We start from the raw sequence: 17,430 nt of genomic DNA, 5'->3' as shown, positions 1-17,430 counted from the left end.
CAGGAGAGCCCATGTGGAGGAGGAACTCTGGTTTGTTAAGGTCTCTTCCACATTCAACTCAGCTCAAAGGTAGGAAAGATGGGAAAGAGAAAAGATGTCCCTAAAGAATAGGTTGGACAGAGGGACTTGAGGTAGCAGAAAGTATGCATATGGCCACCATGATCATTTTCCTGAGTGTGAATGTGTCCCCATGAGGAGGCGAACATGACTGAGGCCATGCCTGAGTGCCTAAGGATTAGTGTGAAACGAAGTTCTCCACAACTTCCTCAGTGTCAAACAGAAAGTGAGAAGGGGCCTGCACATGGAGGGTGTTTTCTTGATATCGTCATCGTCACCATCTCAGAATAGTCCCTCGACCCTATAGGCAATAGTGATGACATTTGGACTGTCTTGAAAACATGCAAAGTAGGTGTGAATCTACCTCATCTTTCAGAGGTGAGCAGCAATGGAAAAACAAATGTCTGTCACCCACCCTTGGGAAGCTAATCAAAGCCAGTGAGCTGCTGGACTAACAAACCTGAGGCATGAGCAGGTCTTAGGGTGCGAAGACAATGTCTTCAGTTTGGGGACGAGTTGGATTAGGGGTGCCTATGGAGGTGTTGAGTAGGCAGTTAGAAATATGAGTCTAAGCGGAGATGAAATGTTTGGGCTGAAGATAAATATTTGGGAGTCATCCTTACATGAATGGTAAGTGAATCCTTGAGGATGACTGAAATTAATCTAGATTCTGAACAACGAAGGCAGGAGAGGTAAGTGATAGTATGAAAACGACTACAATTACTCAGAATCTCGGGCCATCTTGGTGCTACTAGAAAAGTAACAGAAAAATAAATGGAAGCTTTGGGGCTTGGTCCCGTCTTCTGTTTTAGCCATTGAAGTCTCAAATGTGCCAGATCTACCCAGGCAGTACAACATAAATGTTAAAAGCATTATGTTTTAGAATCGGGCAGACCAGGATTTGAATCCCAATTCCAAAATTTACTCTAGTAAATATGTATGTATGTATTACATCTATGTATGACCTTGGGCAAGTAATTTAATCTCTGAGCTTTAATTTTTTCATCTATTAAATATATTATAATATCTACAACAAATGGGTATCCATGAGAATTAAATTAGACAGTGGATATATGCACAGTACAGGGTCACTCTACTGAGCTGTTGAATCACCCACTTGTTACGTGAGCAAGAAATAAATTTTGAATGTGTTAGAGCCATTATACACTTGGAGGTATATTTTCACAATGGTGAGCTTACTCTAATGGATTTTATTATTCAGTGGCATGGGTCAAGACTCAAGTGTCTATCTAAAAGGCACTGATAGATAATAGTTCAATGACATGTTTTCATGTCCCACTTCTATACTCTTTAGGGTATCAAATACTCAGATTTGTACTCTTGATAAGAATCTCTTTGGAAGGAGAGAAGTCGATAATGTTAGGGTTAGATAGCACAGGTTATCGTCAACATAGGACACATGGCTATAATACAACTTAGGATGCAGTTTCTGAAAGAGAGTGCAGGAGATTGGAATCTGCCGGAATGGAGCCAGCAAGGAATTTCTGGTGGCAATGTATCAGAAGGTCTTTTAAAAACAGAGATGTCTCATATTCATATTAAAGTTACTGGCACTGCTGCCATGTAAATCCTCCTTCTCCTCAAAAACCCCAAGTTTGACTGACATGTGTGTACACACACACACACACACACACACACACACACACACACATACACACACACACTGAAAAGAGAGCAGTGTTGAAACAGCAGTTCTATCCTGCCCTGGACCACTGGTAATGACCAACCTCAAGAAAAAAATAAAAGGGAATGAGATTTTTATTAAAATTCCCCAAATTACTAGCCCATGTCATAGATGTAAAAGTAAGGCAGCTAAATTCACTGTTAACAACATAAATTAATCTCAAGGTGCACAGATCTTTGGCCTCCAGAATAAAGTTATCTTCTGAGGGTTAAATTGGTTAAACATACACACACACATTCTACATCTCTAAAAGTAACACAAACAATTTTCTATAAAGATATGTCTAAGAAGCTTTGGGGAAGCTAAAATTTAACCTTGGCAACTGAGATATGGTCTCAGAGAGGTGCTTATTGAAATATGAGTCTAAATAAAAAGACAAAATCTAATTAACTGCACTGTACCCAGGAGGAAGGGAAATGGTAAACCATAAAAACTGACTGGGGCAGAAGTGGGGAGGGGAGGAGAGGAGGAAAAAAAAAAAAAAGATTAGAATTTGTCAGTGTTTATTAATGTCCAGGAAGCAAGCCACTGAGCCTGGTTGACAAGACAATTTCATTCATAAGAGTTCTATTCCATTGTAGGAGATGGATTTTTATTAGAGTGCTCCATGATAAAAATATCCTATTCATCTCATTTATTTCAACAGTTATTGTAATAGTAAAAGCTTGTAAGCACAGATATGCCCATTAAATTACAGTACATCCATACAATGAAAAAGTAAGACATCTTAAAAAGATGTCCACGATATAATATTAAGTGAAAAAAGCAAGACATGTAACAGCGTGTACAGAGTATTACCACATGTACACATAAATTGTGAAAGAAGTATACCCACGCATATGTTTCTACACATATAGAATATCTCCAGAAGGAAGTGCAAGAAATCGGTAACTGTGGATAGGAATTGGAGAACTGGGGACAAAGGTGGAAAAAATTGTTTACTTATTTTTCCTTGGCAGCTGGCCAGCATAGGGATGTGAACTTGTGACCTTGGTGTTATAAGGCCACACTCTAACCAGCTGAGCTAACTGGCCAGCCCGTTGTAAGAGTGATTCTGTTTTCACTAGGTACCCTTTGCTCTATTTGAATTTTTTAGAATGTGCATGTTTATTATTATTATTCAAAAACAAACAATAGTAAATAAAGAAACAGACAACAGATAATCTGTAAAGCTTCTTTTGGTTTTGCTTTTACTTTTGCAAGTCTGCTACACACCTACACACCCACACACACACACACACACACACACAAGAACAATGAAGGGGTAAATAAAACTAGATGTACGTTTTAAATCCACCTTCTTTTCCTGATTCTAGCTTTACCAGGGTGCTTTCTAAAATTATAACTGGCTTCACACATGTAAGTTTAAAGGGAAAAAATGAGTTGGGCAATGAAACGTCCTCTGGCCCACTTGTGGTTATATTTCTTACTCTAAATTGATAATCTCCTCTTGGGGGGTTGACCATTATGATTATGTTCCTCTTTGCCTAATCAGAAAATCTAGATTCTGAAACTCCAACCAGAAGACCAGATCCTGGTGGGGGACTGCCCTTGAGGCGCCCCTGGTGAGGTCAGCTGCTGCAACCAGAAGCCACCGTCGGGGGAGTGACCAGAGAAGAGGGTGAGAGAGAGCCTCTCCAATGCCACGTGATGTCACATGATGCCAGCGTGGCTTCCCCCTTCCACCGAGGACATTCCTCCACTCTGCCAGAGGATCTAGCCCATGTCCACGAGGAAAGGGAAGGACTCAATTTGTCCTCAATAACCAGTGCAAAGCAGGAGTGAACCCAAACAAACAAAGCCCCAAAGAAACACAGAAAGGCAAGCCCGGGCTATTTTAGTGACTGCGTCATTGGAAATGATGTCATCAGCCCCGGGCTCCGGAGCCGTGATTTACACGAGCACTTTCTCCCCGCTAGGTGGTGGGAACTCGTCCTTAACAAATGACAGCGAGTAGGCTTATTCCAACCTGTGACTATGAGTCACCGCATCTGAAGCCGTATGACAAACACCATCACCGACAGACAGTTAACCTTGTCCAGGGGACTTTTTCTTTCAGGAAAAACCAAGTGCGTTTCCTGGCAGTGACACTGAGGCCTGAAAGTCTCAAATCAGATCAGTGGGGGACGCGTGGGCCTGTGCAGAAGGCACAGACCGCGTCGTCACCCACCCCTTCTCCTCAGAAGCGCCGGTGACGCGATGGCGGGGACACTGAGGGGGACAGCGTTCATTCTGCCTGACACCAGCTGCGGGGACCGCGACTCCTCCCGTCAGCGACCGCTTTACCTCAGGGTCCCTTTCACTGTGACAGACAGAGAGCGACATGAGGAGACTGTCCTGGCAGGTCATGTCAGGAGGGCAGGCCTGTTCCTCAGGGCGGTGCTGACGACACCAGTGTCAAGGGTTCGGATCCAGCCAGCCGCAAAAAACAAACAAACAAAAAAACAGCAACAAAACCAGAGCTGTTTCGACCAGCCTCCAAATAAACAAATTAAATAAGTCCCTTCCAATCTTGGATCAAAAACCAAACAGCACACAAAAACCCAAAGGCACACGGGGAACCTGTGGGCTATGGACCAGGGCAGAAGTGGCAGGGACACAGCACGCCGAGAGGCCACAAGGTCACCCACTCGAGGGACTCTGGCAGTTTTGCCGCTTCTTTTAAGTACCCCTCTGTCATCTAATATCAAATTGGTAAAAAAAAGGGAAGAAGAAACAGGTGTTTTGGGATCAGAAATAAACAGGAGTGGCTGCATCTGTCTGAGAGAGAAGAGGGAGAAAGAAGGAAATGGCGGAGTCGCCCCTGAGAGAGAGGCCGGAAGTCTCAGTCCCAGAGACCGGAAGAGACCGGAAGAGACTGGAAGAGACCGGGCAGGTAGGCAGGCCCTAGGTGAAGAGAAGGAAGGTATACTTGATTTCCAGGCTTCCTTCTTGGTATTTCGGTCCAAAATTGCTGTGTGTGAGCGTGTGTACGTGTATGTGTGTGTTTGTGTATACAAACAAGAAAATCTCTGGAAAAATACGCAAGAAACTGATAACACTGCTTGCTTCCAGGAGGTAGCAGCTTGTACCTTCCGAATGTTGGACCAGGTAGGTATGTTACCCACTGAATCTACATATAGATAAAATGTATAGAAAACAGAATGCTTCTCAGCTAATGGGAATAAGGAAACAGTGGTCTTTGTCTTAGAATTAGTGAGTATAATGCTATAGATGACTGAATCTATCGGTGAATGAAACATTTATAAATGACAGTCACAATCAGAGGTCTCACCACCATGTGCGTGCACAGACACACACATTCCACTTCCTATACACAGTAAAGAGGTTTTAGATTTGAGTCTCAAAAACATGTCAATCTTTAATAATATATCTATTTTAATAATTATAAAAGTAACGCATACCAAACGTAGAAAATATTTTTAAATATTCTAGAAAAATAAGATTACTTTTAATGCTACAGTCAGAATTAACCTCTTCAACTACTCACCCTGCCAAGACAGGATAGAGTGAATATCACAGACTACTTTTTGGTCATAGCCGATTAATCTCGATATAGAATTGGCCTGGAAAGAGATAATCCCTTTTAAAAAGTCTGCCAACCTGAATCCATTGCTTAATGTTCTGAGTATTTTCCATTGAAGGTCTTTCAAGAAACAGGGCAACCACTTTCTGGCTTTCTTGAGGTAGGCTGATACTTGATTCCTGCAGTGTGGGAGACTCTTTAGGATCTCTGCAGAAAGTAGACTGGTTTTTCCCTAATCTGGATAGACCAAAGTTGAGCTTTCTCAGAAAACAGGGTGGGCCACCATCAACCTTATCAACCACAGGATTGAGTCTCCATGGCTACTGCTGATGGTGAGTTCCAGGCTTGAAGGGGTCATCTGTACCTCTTCCCCCCCAACTTAATGTCCACCCAGCACTCCCTCCGAAGACATAAAAATTCAGCTTATTTTACTGCACTGTATTCCTTATAGCAAACTCCATTTGGAGGGCTAAAATTAAAAGGCTAAAGTAAATCCAGAGATGCCACAAGCAGAAGTGCTGGAAGGTGTATTGGTTAGCACTGTTTATAAGTACCATCCACCGGTATGCCACACACAATATTTATAGCATGTGCACGTTAGACTTTCTTTCCTGTTTTATCACAATGTGGTAACCACAAGGGGACACCAATGACAAGTAGGTCTTTGGAGTCAGATGGGCTCCAATTACTGGTGCTGCCAATTATTTGAAACTTCAGGCAAGATTTTTAATCTAAGTCTCTATTTCCTTTTCCATGAAATAAGGATAATAACACCTTCCTCATGGAGTTTTCATGAGGTTTAAATGAGAGGATATAAAAAAACATGAACCCAAAGCATGCTACGCGGTACATACTGAATATACCTTATCTGTTATCACTGTCCACATACCGTGGAAACAAGAGTGCCTATATCATGGGCGAGTAAACACTGCTCAAAGTTTCCAGAGACCCAAACTCATATATATGTCTATGGATTCCAGAGTCCTTGACTATCCAGGAGCCAGAAAAGTTAACAACTGATATCTTAGGTTCAATCCAGTTTCATCCCCCAACCCCACCCCCCACATTACATGAGGGAGCAAACAATACCTTGCCTAAGGAATAGATTTCATCAGTTAGGATTTGACTAGATCACTGGTGAGCTGCCCTTAAGAATTCTGAACAATAAAAAGCTGTTGGCTTTAAAAAATTTTTCTAAAACCCTAAACAGCCTGGGAAGCTTGGCAGAGAGAAGGCAAGGATTTTTTAAAATCCCTTTGGTCCTGGGCCGACCCCGTGACTCACTCAGGAGAGTGCGGTGCTGGTAGTGCCGAGGCCATTCGGATCTTATGTGGGGATGGCTGGTGCACTCACTGGCTGAGCGTGGTGCAGACAGACCACACCGTGCGGAGGGTTACGATCCCCTTCCCGGTCCAAAAAAAAAAAAAAAATTCCTTTGGTCCTATTTAAAAAAAACTTGTAAGGGCCACTAACATCAGCTGCCTGCTTCCCAGACACAAAGAGAGAATCTCAGCTGCTAAAGGACTGAGCAAGTGACTTAAGAGGACTCGGGAGTTCCCAACCCCTTTTTCCCGGATCATTGTGCTGAAGGTCTCAAGGTCACAGAATCTAGAATTTTTTTAATGACAAATCACATTTCCTATATCCCACAGCAGTGAGAAATGTCAGCATATAAGGCCCTTGTGTTCACAATGAACACTTTCCCACCAACCTAAGGATAGAGCCATGCAGATTGGCTAAATTCCAACTTGCTTGATATGTTCTGCAAATTCTTCCACTGTGTTTCTGAAAGGAGTCTATGAAAATATGTACTATACTCCCATGTTTTTTTTTCTTTTTTCCCCCACCCTCGTTCCCACCCCACCCCTACCAAATAGCAATAACTTAAACAACAGCAACAACAAAAAAACAGATGCCTTGCGTCTGTGTGATAGGTTTTCTTAAAAAGTAGGCTGTATCCTGTTTATTTTATGAGTAGAGAAATTAGAGTGGAGTAACTTAGATCATTAATACAAGGCATTATTATATTGAATAAAACAAGAACCATAGGACCAAAAGTAAATTCTACCCTCAACATCTCAACAGGAAAAGAATGACTTGAGGAAACACACACACGTGCACACACTCACAAACAACCAAGACATCTGCCTGGTAGATAATGTCTTTTTAATCTAAATTAGCATGAGTCTATAAGCTCTGAGTCAGCTGCTTGCAGGAAACCTGTTGAAAATGCAAAGCAGGTAGATGGGAGTGGGGAGGGATCCTGGGTGAGTGTGGCCGCTGGATGTCAGAGCCAGAGACATGCCAGGGGGATGCCCATTCCTAGTGGAGCCACACATCCGAGTTTGCCTGGCACAGTCATGGGTCACTCCTGCAGCTCCAGTTTAAGGAATAATAGACCCTGCTTTCACTCTCAAAATTGTTCTTCTTTAGATGATAAGTTAGATATTCACCCTACCAATGGGGAACATTATAAAGGTGTAGAATGTTCCATGGGGGTGATGGAGAAAAGACTCGTTTGTTAGAGTTGATGTTCCACAGAGGATGAGGATGATGGAAGGCATAAACATTGACAGAGAAGTGCCCATATGCACAGGGGACAGCCTAGAAAGGTTACTGTCCCACAGGGGCATCATGGCATGTTGCAGCCTTTTGTCATTTGAACTCCCTATGTATTTTGCGCTTGTGCCATTCTTGCCAACTGCAACATTGTGCCTTATAATATAGCTCTGTGTCTTTATACACATGCAGAGTATTTCTTCTGCTAAGATGTAAATTCCTCAAAGGAGAGATGATGCTTCTTTTCTTCTTGTGTCCTCTGCTCCACAGTGACAGGAAGAGGTTTGTACACAGAGAAGCATATAATAGATTTTTGTATCTGCCATTAGAATATTGTAGTTGAGGTTTCACTTCATCCTTATTTCTGGGAACATAAGTAGAGTACATTTCCCACACTCCCTTGTGGTTAACAGAGCCACGGCACGAAATTCTAACCCAACAGAATGTGAATGGAAGTGTGTGTCACTTGAACCTTAAAAATGGGGGTATACCTCCTCTGTACGAGTGTTTTTTTGTCCCTCCATACCAATGAACCTACCCTCCACCCAAGCTTCAACCATGTAGCAATGGGACCCTAGTTGATGGTGGAGCAAACCAGTGGAAGGAACCTGGGTACTTGATAGCTTGTGTGGAGCAGAGGTACCTGCCAAACTGGAAGGTCCTCTTGGACTGTTGTATGAGAGGGAAATAAACTTCTACCTTCTTTAACCACTTAACTATTGCTGAGTCTCAATTACTGTAGCTAATTAACCAACTCATAGAAATATAAATTCAACTAGGTCACAGATCTTGTCTGCCTTATTTATATCTGGCAAAAATAGGCATGAACAATTATTTATTGAACTAATGAATGACTGTGGAATAGGAATCCGGTGCACAACTTGATTGAGGAAGGGCCAAATGCAACATGATAAAGGGATTTACAGTGTTTCTGAGAGCCTGGTGTCCCCCACAGAAGGTAGCCAACTGCACCTGCTCATGCTCTCGCTCCCTGTTCTCTTTCTCAGTATCTTTCTACTCCCAGATGGTCATTTCATGAGTCTTCCCTAGTCAGGTCCCCACCAGAAACACAACAATGGCAATAAACCAAAGCTCCCAAAAGTCAGGGCCTGTGAAGCAGCATGTGCATATACAAGCCTGAGTATCCAGCAGCTTTGGAGGAAATCGTTCTTTCACAAGCACTTATTGTCCCTACTAGGTATCAGACACTGTGCTAAGCCTGGGCACAAAGATAAGTAAGCCCTGGTCCCTGACATCAGGGATCCCTTCAGATGAATGGGACAGACAGATAAACACCGTCAGCCCCATGTGGGAGGAGCTATAATAGAGATAGGAACCGAGTGCCACCGTGGAAGAGGAAGAGCATCTGGGCTGGGTCTTTGAGGGCAGGTTGAACTGTAACCAAGAAAGGAGGCTTTCTTGGCAAAGGCAGAAAGGCAGGAAAGAGTGCGGCGCATCTGAAGGACTGCAAGACGCTGGGGGGGTGGCAGGAACACGTGGGGGGGCGGAGGGGACAAAGGCGTGGAGAGGATTGCTCACTCATTCAACGAATATTTACCATGTGTCATTGTGAGCCTTGTGTTCGGCCTTGGAAATGTCACAGAGAACAAGATAAGGCCGAGGCTCACGCGACCTTGCCTTCTAGTGGAAGGAGACAGGCCATGACAGAGCACTCACATGAAAACGGATTTCAGAGAGAGGCAAGGGCTAGAAAGAGAATAAAACAGAACAAGGTGATGGCCAGGGAGAGGGCCATCTTCAGACAGGTGGTCAGAGATGGCCGGCAGGTGGGGAGGGGACATTGGGCTGGGAACTGAATGCAAAGGAGGCAGCCACATGAAGTCCTAACATTCCAAGCAGAGCACAAAAGCAAGTGCTAAGATGAGGAAATGGCCTGTGAATGGCCTTGCCCGCTACAATGACTGATTAGAAATTTTAATTCATAGTTTTAATTCATAGTTGGTTCACTAATAACAAAAGAGTGGTGATTCTGAAGTTCTATTCAGTAGATGACCTTTTAACATACCCAGAACTTATATAAATAACCTCTGACAGAGATAAACATCAACCTTTTTATACCCGTGTTGCTTCAAAGAATTTAAGAATTTTCTAAAGAAAATGCGCTACCTATCCAGCCACCGAAGAAAGGTCAGATTGACAAGGTATAATCCAAAGAGGACTGAAAGGAAAATAATTAGCTTCATATCTAGAGTAGGAGGGATCTTACAAGTCATCTAGTCTAACCCTCCCTCCTCACCCACATTTCACAGATGAAAAAAACAAGGATCAGAGTGTTGAAGACACAAACTAAATCATTGGCAGCACTCGAACCAGAGAGAATCCAAGTCTCCTGACTTCAAGGTTTAACGCTCTTGCTAGTTTTTTTAATAAAACTCAAGCACTTTACCAATATTAGTCTACTCAACTGACCTCAGAAAGGATTTGTACTACTCCCACCCATTTCAATTTAAATAGAATCAAGAACAATACCAGGACGCACAACAGTCCATCTACGAACAATCGTGGAGTTCATTAAGCACACTGTATCTCTCCTTCCCCTGCCTCAGTTTCACCTGCAGGAACAGAAATAGCACCTGCTATCAAGGGCCTCAGAGAGTGACGTCCTACTGTGTATTCAATTCCAGACCTGACTTGGAAAAATCAAGCCTAAAATAAATAATCATCCTGCAACTGAGCAGGAGACCTTAAAGTGAAAGTATTTCCTATTCTTGGGGAGGATTCTCTCCATCTTTTCATCCCATGGTAGTAGCCACTAAAACCTATATTTGCCTTGAAGGAATTGAGAAGCCATTTCCAACTTTTCCATGGAAAACGAAGAAAATATTTTGTTTTGAGAAACTTTTGGCATTTTCCTATTCCTGGTTGTGATCCATGCAGTCTGAGAAAAGCCAGTGTCATACATGCTATTTTGGAACATCTAATCCCAATGCTAAAAGAAGTCCAATTACTCCAAGTGGGGGAGAGAGATTTAACCACAAGCTGTGTTAGAATTGGGTTCTGTTTAGTTTTGTGGTAGAAGGAGGCACTCCTGCCTCCCGCACAGGCTTTGTGGGTTATTTCATAAAGGGTCTCCTTCAGAGTCCTGTGAAGTTCCTCTATGTGATTAAAGTCACCAAGAAGTTTCATGATTGAAAACTGCCCTTTGCTTAGGATTTATTTAGGTGCTCTGCTGACATGATCTTTCTAACTCTGTAACTCCGGTGGGAATTGTACAAGGAAATTTACTCATAAGTCACAAAACCCAGTTAATATGACGAGTGGAGAAGAGCCATCTGGCAAATTGTTTGTAAAACACTTTCTTCGTATTCATTAAATCCTGTTTTCTTGTAAGTCACTTAACAGAAGACCTTGCACACACAGCTAAACCAAGGCTAAAAGTCCCCCAAAGCTTTCTTGGTGGATATCAAAGGCAGGAAGATATTTAAAGCCTTCCAGATATAAAATGCAGACTTCAGAAAGAAGACGGATTCTTCAGTGTTAGGAGACTTAATTGTGGCATTATGAAAGAAATTCAAACATTGTGAAACAGTCTCAGAGGCTTTTAGAACTTCCAATAGCTGATGAAACAAAACCAGCCTTCGGTAGGTTAAGGGCCAGACCCTGCTTCCCTCGGGGTTCGCAAGAGGTTCCGAAGAAGAGGAAGGAGAAGGCCACATGCGGACTGTCCCCCCAGCCTTAGAGGGCGGCAGAACCTGCAGCAGGGCACTCCACCTGGGAGAAAAAGGATGAGAATAACACGGCTCAGGCTCCCACTCCAGCGACAGTGGGCAGGGAGCAGGCGCCATTAGACAAAATCCAATCAAGCACAGAAAAGTCTAAATAAAGTATCAAACCTATTCCATTTCAAAGCAAGAATGACTTACATCTCTTTAGTTGTCCTATTTGGGCCCTGGGACTATGAAATGCGTCAAGGCTTTTAATGGGTCTGGGATTAGCCTCTGATGATTAACAAGTGCAATCCCTTTTCTTACTTTGGTGTTTGGATTCATGGCTTCATTCGCGAAGGCCACATTGACTCCTTGGGTTTGGAATACCAAAGTTGTGCTGCACCCCGCACCCCGCACCCCAGCCCGCCACCCCACCTCCCTGCCCCCTTCCTCCCCTCGGCCTCATTCCAGCCTAACAACAGAAACGCAGGTGTGGCCCGATCCCCAGCCGCAGCTGCTCGGACCGCTCAGCAGCTGACAGCATGAGCTGGTGCTGTTGACAGCTGCTGTTCCCCAGAGTTGCTAAGGAGAGATGCCAGAGGACAGACCTAAAAAGCAGATAACATTTGTTTTAGCAAACTGAGGTGATGTCAGATAAAGAATTTACAAAACAGGAGTCTCTGACCCGAAGTGAGTGAAGGGTTTTAGCAGCGTCTGCAGCTTCCTTCCGTCTCCCAGGTGTGGGGAGCCCCCAAGTACCTCCTGCTCACAGTGATGTTTCCTGAATCCTCTCCACTCAAGGGTGAGTGGTGATCCTCATGAATCCTTTAGAGGTGGGAAAGGCCCAGATAGGGAGGGAAGGGCCCTGATATACCCTCGAGTGTCTGCTGTTGAGGAATTGGAAAGTTTTAAAATTGAACAGTTTTGTTTCAGATAAAGTGACCAGTTTCTTGACATTCTTAAACTGGCCTCCCAAGACAGCTTGGTTCCTGCCGCGTCTTGGGAAGTTATTTTTCCAGCAGCTACCTGCACCTGTGTAGTCAGTTTTCTAACGATCTATGTGGGTAAGGGTTAGGAATAGTCTGATGACCTGGAATCCTGTTTTATTAAGTGTGAGTACTGCTCGAAATTATTTTCAAAGCAAATACGTAAATGTTATCCCATTTGATCTTCTCATCAATAATCTGAGGCAGTGAAGAGAATAAACAAACCCAGGTGCGCTCTCTCTTCCAGGACAATGTGGGCTCAGGTTTTCTGTTTATTCAGTGTTTGCGTTTCAGTAGCCTCCCAGGAGATTCTCCACACCACGTTCCCACCCACGTGGCCAAACTCCATTTCCATCCATTTCATTAAAGCTGCTTCATGACTTGAAAGTCAAAATCTTTTTTCCCCTGTGCCCCCTCTCTGTCCTCCGGTAAGATCAAAGGAGTGAATAGATTGTAGAAACAGGAACAAGAAGAAAACAGTCTCCCTGGCAGCTCTTCCCCCGCTTCTGAATGTGCTTATCCCGTCGGGCCTTCCCCTCACCCACCATGGCCAGTCCCAAGTGATCGGTTCTCACCACATCGGGTGACAGAACTCTGACTACCAGAATCGTGCTGAGGACAAGACCAGAGAACCACTGAAGTGTTAGCCACGCGTTGGAAAGAGTTCATCGATGCATTGTTGGAACTGAAAGAAGGAAATCCGGATCACAAAGTGCTATGGATGCACCGCACGTTACAGGCTCTGGAAAGCAATGCGTGTGCAGAGAGAGAAGGGTCAGGACCGCAGGAGGAGGCGCAGTGTCCGAGGGACAGTTCCAGCTGTCCGCAGTCGGCCTCCCCTCGGTACCTGGCTGGAGCCTCTAATGACGTGTTAGGAGCACAAGAGTTTCAGTGTAGACAGCAGAAGAGAGAAGCATGTGCAGTGTCTCCAGGGTGTTTGCTCCCCTTTCTCCTTTGTTCTACTCACAGTATAACAGGCGGCTGAAATAGCTGGAAAATAAATAGTTGAAAAAATATCACCTATTGGCCCGGGCTCTCCTGAGCCAGGATGGTGGGGGGCTGAGTGCCTTGTCCATGCCCACCCCACCCCGACACCTGCAACTGACCCAGCTACGACCACTGAGCCACCACAGGAAGCACCCCGGGTTCCCAAGCGGGGGTGGTGGTGGGCGAGGGCTTTTGCCACATCCCCCTGACATCTGCACCCAGCCCAGCAATGACCAGGCCACCTCTGGAAGCCCCCTGGTCTCCCCTGCAGGAATGAGGGGGTGCCGCAGGCCTCAATCCCACCCCTCCTTCTTCCTCCTCCTTCCATCCCATTTCCTTCCCTTCCCCTCTTCCCCTCCCACCCAGCTGCTCTGCAACAACTTCATAGAATGTAAAAAAAATAACTATTAATTTTAAAAAAGAAAATCACCCTAAAAGAAATGAAATTTGTATTAGGGTTGGCTGATTAGTTCAGTTTAGTTAGAGCTCAGCCTTCTAACCCCAAGGTCGTGGGTTCAGATCCCTGTAGTGGCCAGCCACCCAGGAAAAAAAAAAAAGAAGAAAGAAATTTGTGGAATCAGGTGATGAAAAACATGTATCTTAGCATTATTTATGATACTGAAAAACTATCACTAGGACGTAAATAAATTTTAGTATATCCATAAAATGGAATACTATGGAGCCATTTAAAAACAGTATTATAAAGATGACGACACACACGCACATTACGGCATTGTAAATCTACATAGTGACGAGGTTAGACGTCTACAACATGGCAGATTATAGAAGTGAGTTACCATATGGGGTTCATAGTATGATTTTATGTTCTGGTTTTTAAAAAAACGGGTACATGTGTGTGACTTAATTTTTTGTAAAAAGTGTGTTTATATATTATATTTATATTTAAGAGACAGGGAGAATATATATTGAAACGCTAATAGTAATTACGGGTGGGTGGTGTGATTCATCTTTTATATACAGAATGTCTTTTTGTCTGAACTTTTAATAATGAACGTGTATTAGTCAGAATCACACACACCCACTCTAAATTCCTTTCCATCTGTCAGAAAGCAAGACCCGGCCTCCTCGGGGGGCGCACCACTGTGCAGACCAGCGCGTGTGACTGCAGGCCCGCCTCGTCTCTGCGCACGGCCACCACCCTAGCCTGGAAGGCGGGGCACTCCGAGGACTCCGCTGCTGCCCACAACTGTTTTATGGAACGGACTTGAAGATTTGTCATTGTGTTACTCCTCAGAGGAAAATAAAAACAGCCAATGAGTCAGAGAAAGTGCATGAAAGAAAAATAAAATAAGCCCCCCAATCTCAAATTCACTCATCTGAATTTGGAAGCTGTATCGTTTTTCCCCAGGGGTCAAGTTTGAAATGATAAGAGACTCTAATAAAGATAACCTCTGGTTTCAGGTGTACAAAGACCAGATAAAGCAAGGCTTTCTTTGAGGTAAAGCAAACAGAAAAGGAGAAAATGATGTGACATTTCATGAGGATTTTGCCTTACTTTTCCTTCCCTCGACCACCCAGCTTTTTTAAGTCAAGGCTTTCCCTGGCTGGTGGCATGTTCTAGCTTCTGCTACTTCCCCAGGCAAAGACCTGGACAGGCAGATGAAATGTTTCCAAGGCGGGGAAGGGTTGGGGATGAGCGAGGCACAGAAAAGAAAGGGAACCAGACGCAGAAACAAAGCTGGAGGCAGCCCGGAGTCTCCTGAGTCGGGTTGGGGCTGGTTTGTTTTTCAGGTGCAGAGTGGAGACCTGGCCGCAGGCTGCCCCACAGTCTGGTGCATCTGAAGCCCACGACCTAATGGGCGGGAAGGAAGGAAGTTGCGAGTGCAGAACGATGAACTCCATCATTTCATGGTGTGTAACAGAGAACTAAAGACTCGCCCAGCATTCCACAGGAAAGGAGAAAAACAAACCCTGGATTTCCTGCCAAACCCTCTGCAAGAGACAAGAGTCTCTTTCTGGAAGGAAGGCAAGGGATGATGCAGGGGCCTGGGTCTGACAGAGCCCCGAGAGGGGGTGGCTTGCTCGGGGGTAGATGCTGTGGCATTAGCATTACTGGCATTAGCAGTGCTCAAGTATTTGGCAACACTTTGTTGCTCAGGGACAGGTTGACATGAAGGCTCCCAGCTCTCATAGGTCAGAGGGTGGGGATGGGAGGTGGGGGAAGGTCTTTTCGGGGAAAGAGATGGCTCAGGGAGGAAATTTCCAGCTGTTTTTCACTCCCGATTTCCTTTCCTGCCATTTGCACTTCCTATTCCCGCACACGATGTTAAGAAACACAGCTTCCTCTCCAGTGACTGCCCGGACCGAGGTCTTACTCAGCTGGCTGACACAACCTCATTTTTTTCTGGTCGAAACTGAAAAATCAGAAAATCAGTTTAAAAAAAAAAAAGCTCTTTAACAAACTTCAATGAATGGTTTACGAAAGCCAAACATTGCCAACACTACATGTTACAACCCCGTGAAGCAGGATTTATTATCCCGCATTGTTACAGGAAGAGTCTGAGGCTCAGAGAAGTGAGGAGGTTTGGTTTGTAAGTATCACGAGTAAGGAGTTTTCACAATGACGCCAGAGGCCAGGTTGTTGGGCAGCCCCGAAGGTGATCCATTTATCTGTCCATGATAAACTGTTAGGGATCAGCACCCCGAGGCTTCAGGGAAGGTACATCTAGAATATTTTTAGTAAAGTCTGAGGAAAACTTCTTTAAAAAATGTCTAGGTCTCTCTCTTTTGCTGAATTTTCCCTTTTATGTTAATTTCTAGAAGAAACATTTCCAAAAGAAGGCTGAGAGTCGGAGTCTGACTTTTCTTCCTTTATGACAAAGAATTGTCCCGGGTTCCCCAAACTCCCTCGGTCTGGTATGTCTGCTTTCTGTTTTTTCTCAAGTTTCACCTCTTCATTCTTGCACCAGTCACAGCATACACACACGCACACAACACTCACACACACACAATTTTGTTTCTTTTATATAGATTTCCTCCTTTAATCCTTACAACAAACCCTCAGAGGGTAGTATTATTGCCATTTTACAGATGAGGTGGTTAATAGATAAAGTGCCCTAATCAAGAATCAGTTACCTTCAGAGGTAGTTACTTAGCATTTAAATTATAATATGGCAATCTACACCAGAGAGTTTATTCACTAACATAAGGGATGCTAGACATATTTTTATTGGTGACATGAATAGGTGATTTATTCCAAAATAGGTCATTGGGTAGAAATATTACACAGTCTCCAGTGCCCTTGCATACATGAGGCTTAAAAAATGAGCAAGGCTGGCAGTTTTGAGCTGTAGGACTTCGCCACTGGTCCTGTGCCTCTCCAGTTCCCTGTGGACCTACCAGAAGGCACGCCCTGCACCTCCAAGAAAATCCCCAAGCAAGGTGCTTATCAGGTACTACAAACAGCTTGGGGGACCAGGTCGTATGACTGTTTTGTACCAGCTCGCTAATACATGTTTGTATGCTTGCTTGTCACCCACTACCAGGAATACTGCTGTGGGGAAAGGGACATCAGCTTGCTTATCTCGAGTGTCTCCATCTTTGCTACGTGATCCCTGCCATTTGCTGAATGACCCGACTGGTTTAGGTACATCAGCAACAGCCCCCCAGCTGGCGAGGGGCATAATCTGGGGCCAGCTCCATTTCCCCCAAAGCCCAGGGACCAGCTGCCTGTTGGAAAGATGACATGGACAAACAGAAACATTTGAGGTCAACAGTTCTGTCAGTCAACAAGAACGAAAAAAAAAATCCTTTTTATTGACTGAGCTCTCTTTAATCTTCAGGATCTTCCATCAAGTGAATCCTTAGATATAATACTCGTGTCATAAGTTCTTTAAAGGTCAGGCTGAATATACAAACCACTTTAAGTCCCAACAGGAAATAAATGATGTTTAGCTTGAAGTATGTACTTAGATATCTCAT

The sequence above is a fragment of the Cynocephalus volans genome, chromosome 13 (genome assembly GCF_027409185.1).
Source record: "Cynocephalus volans isolate mCynVol1 chromosome 13, mCynVol1.pri, whole genome shotgun sequence".
NCBI lineage: Eukaryota > Metazoa > Chordata > Mammalia > Dermoptera > Cynocephalidae > Cynocephalus > Cynocephalus volans.
Note: the sequence above shows the minus strand (reverse complement) of the source record.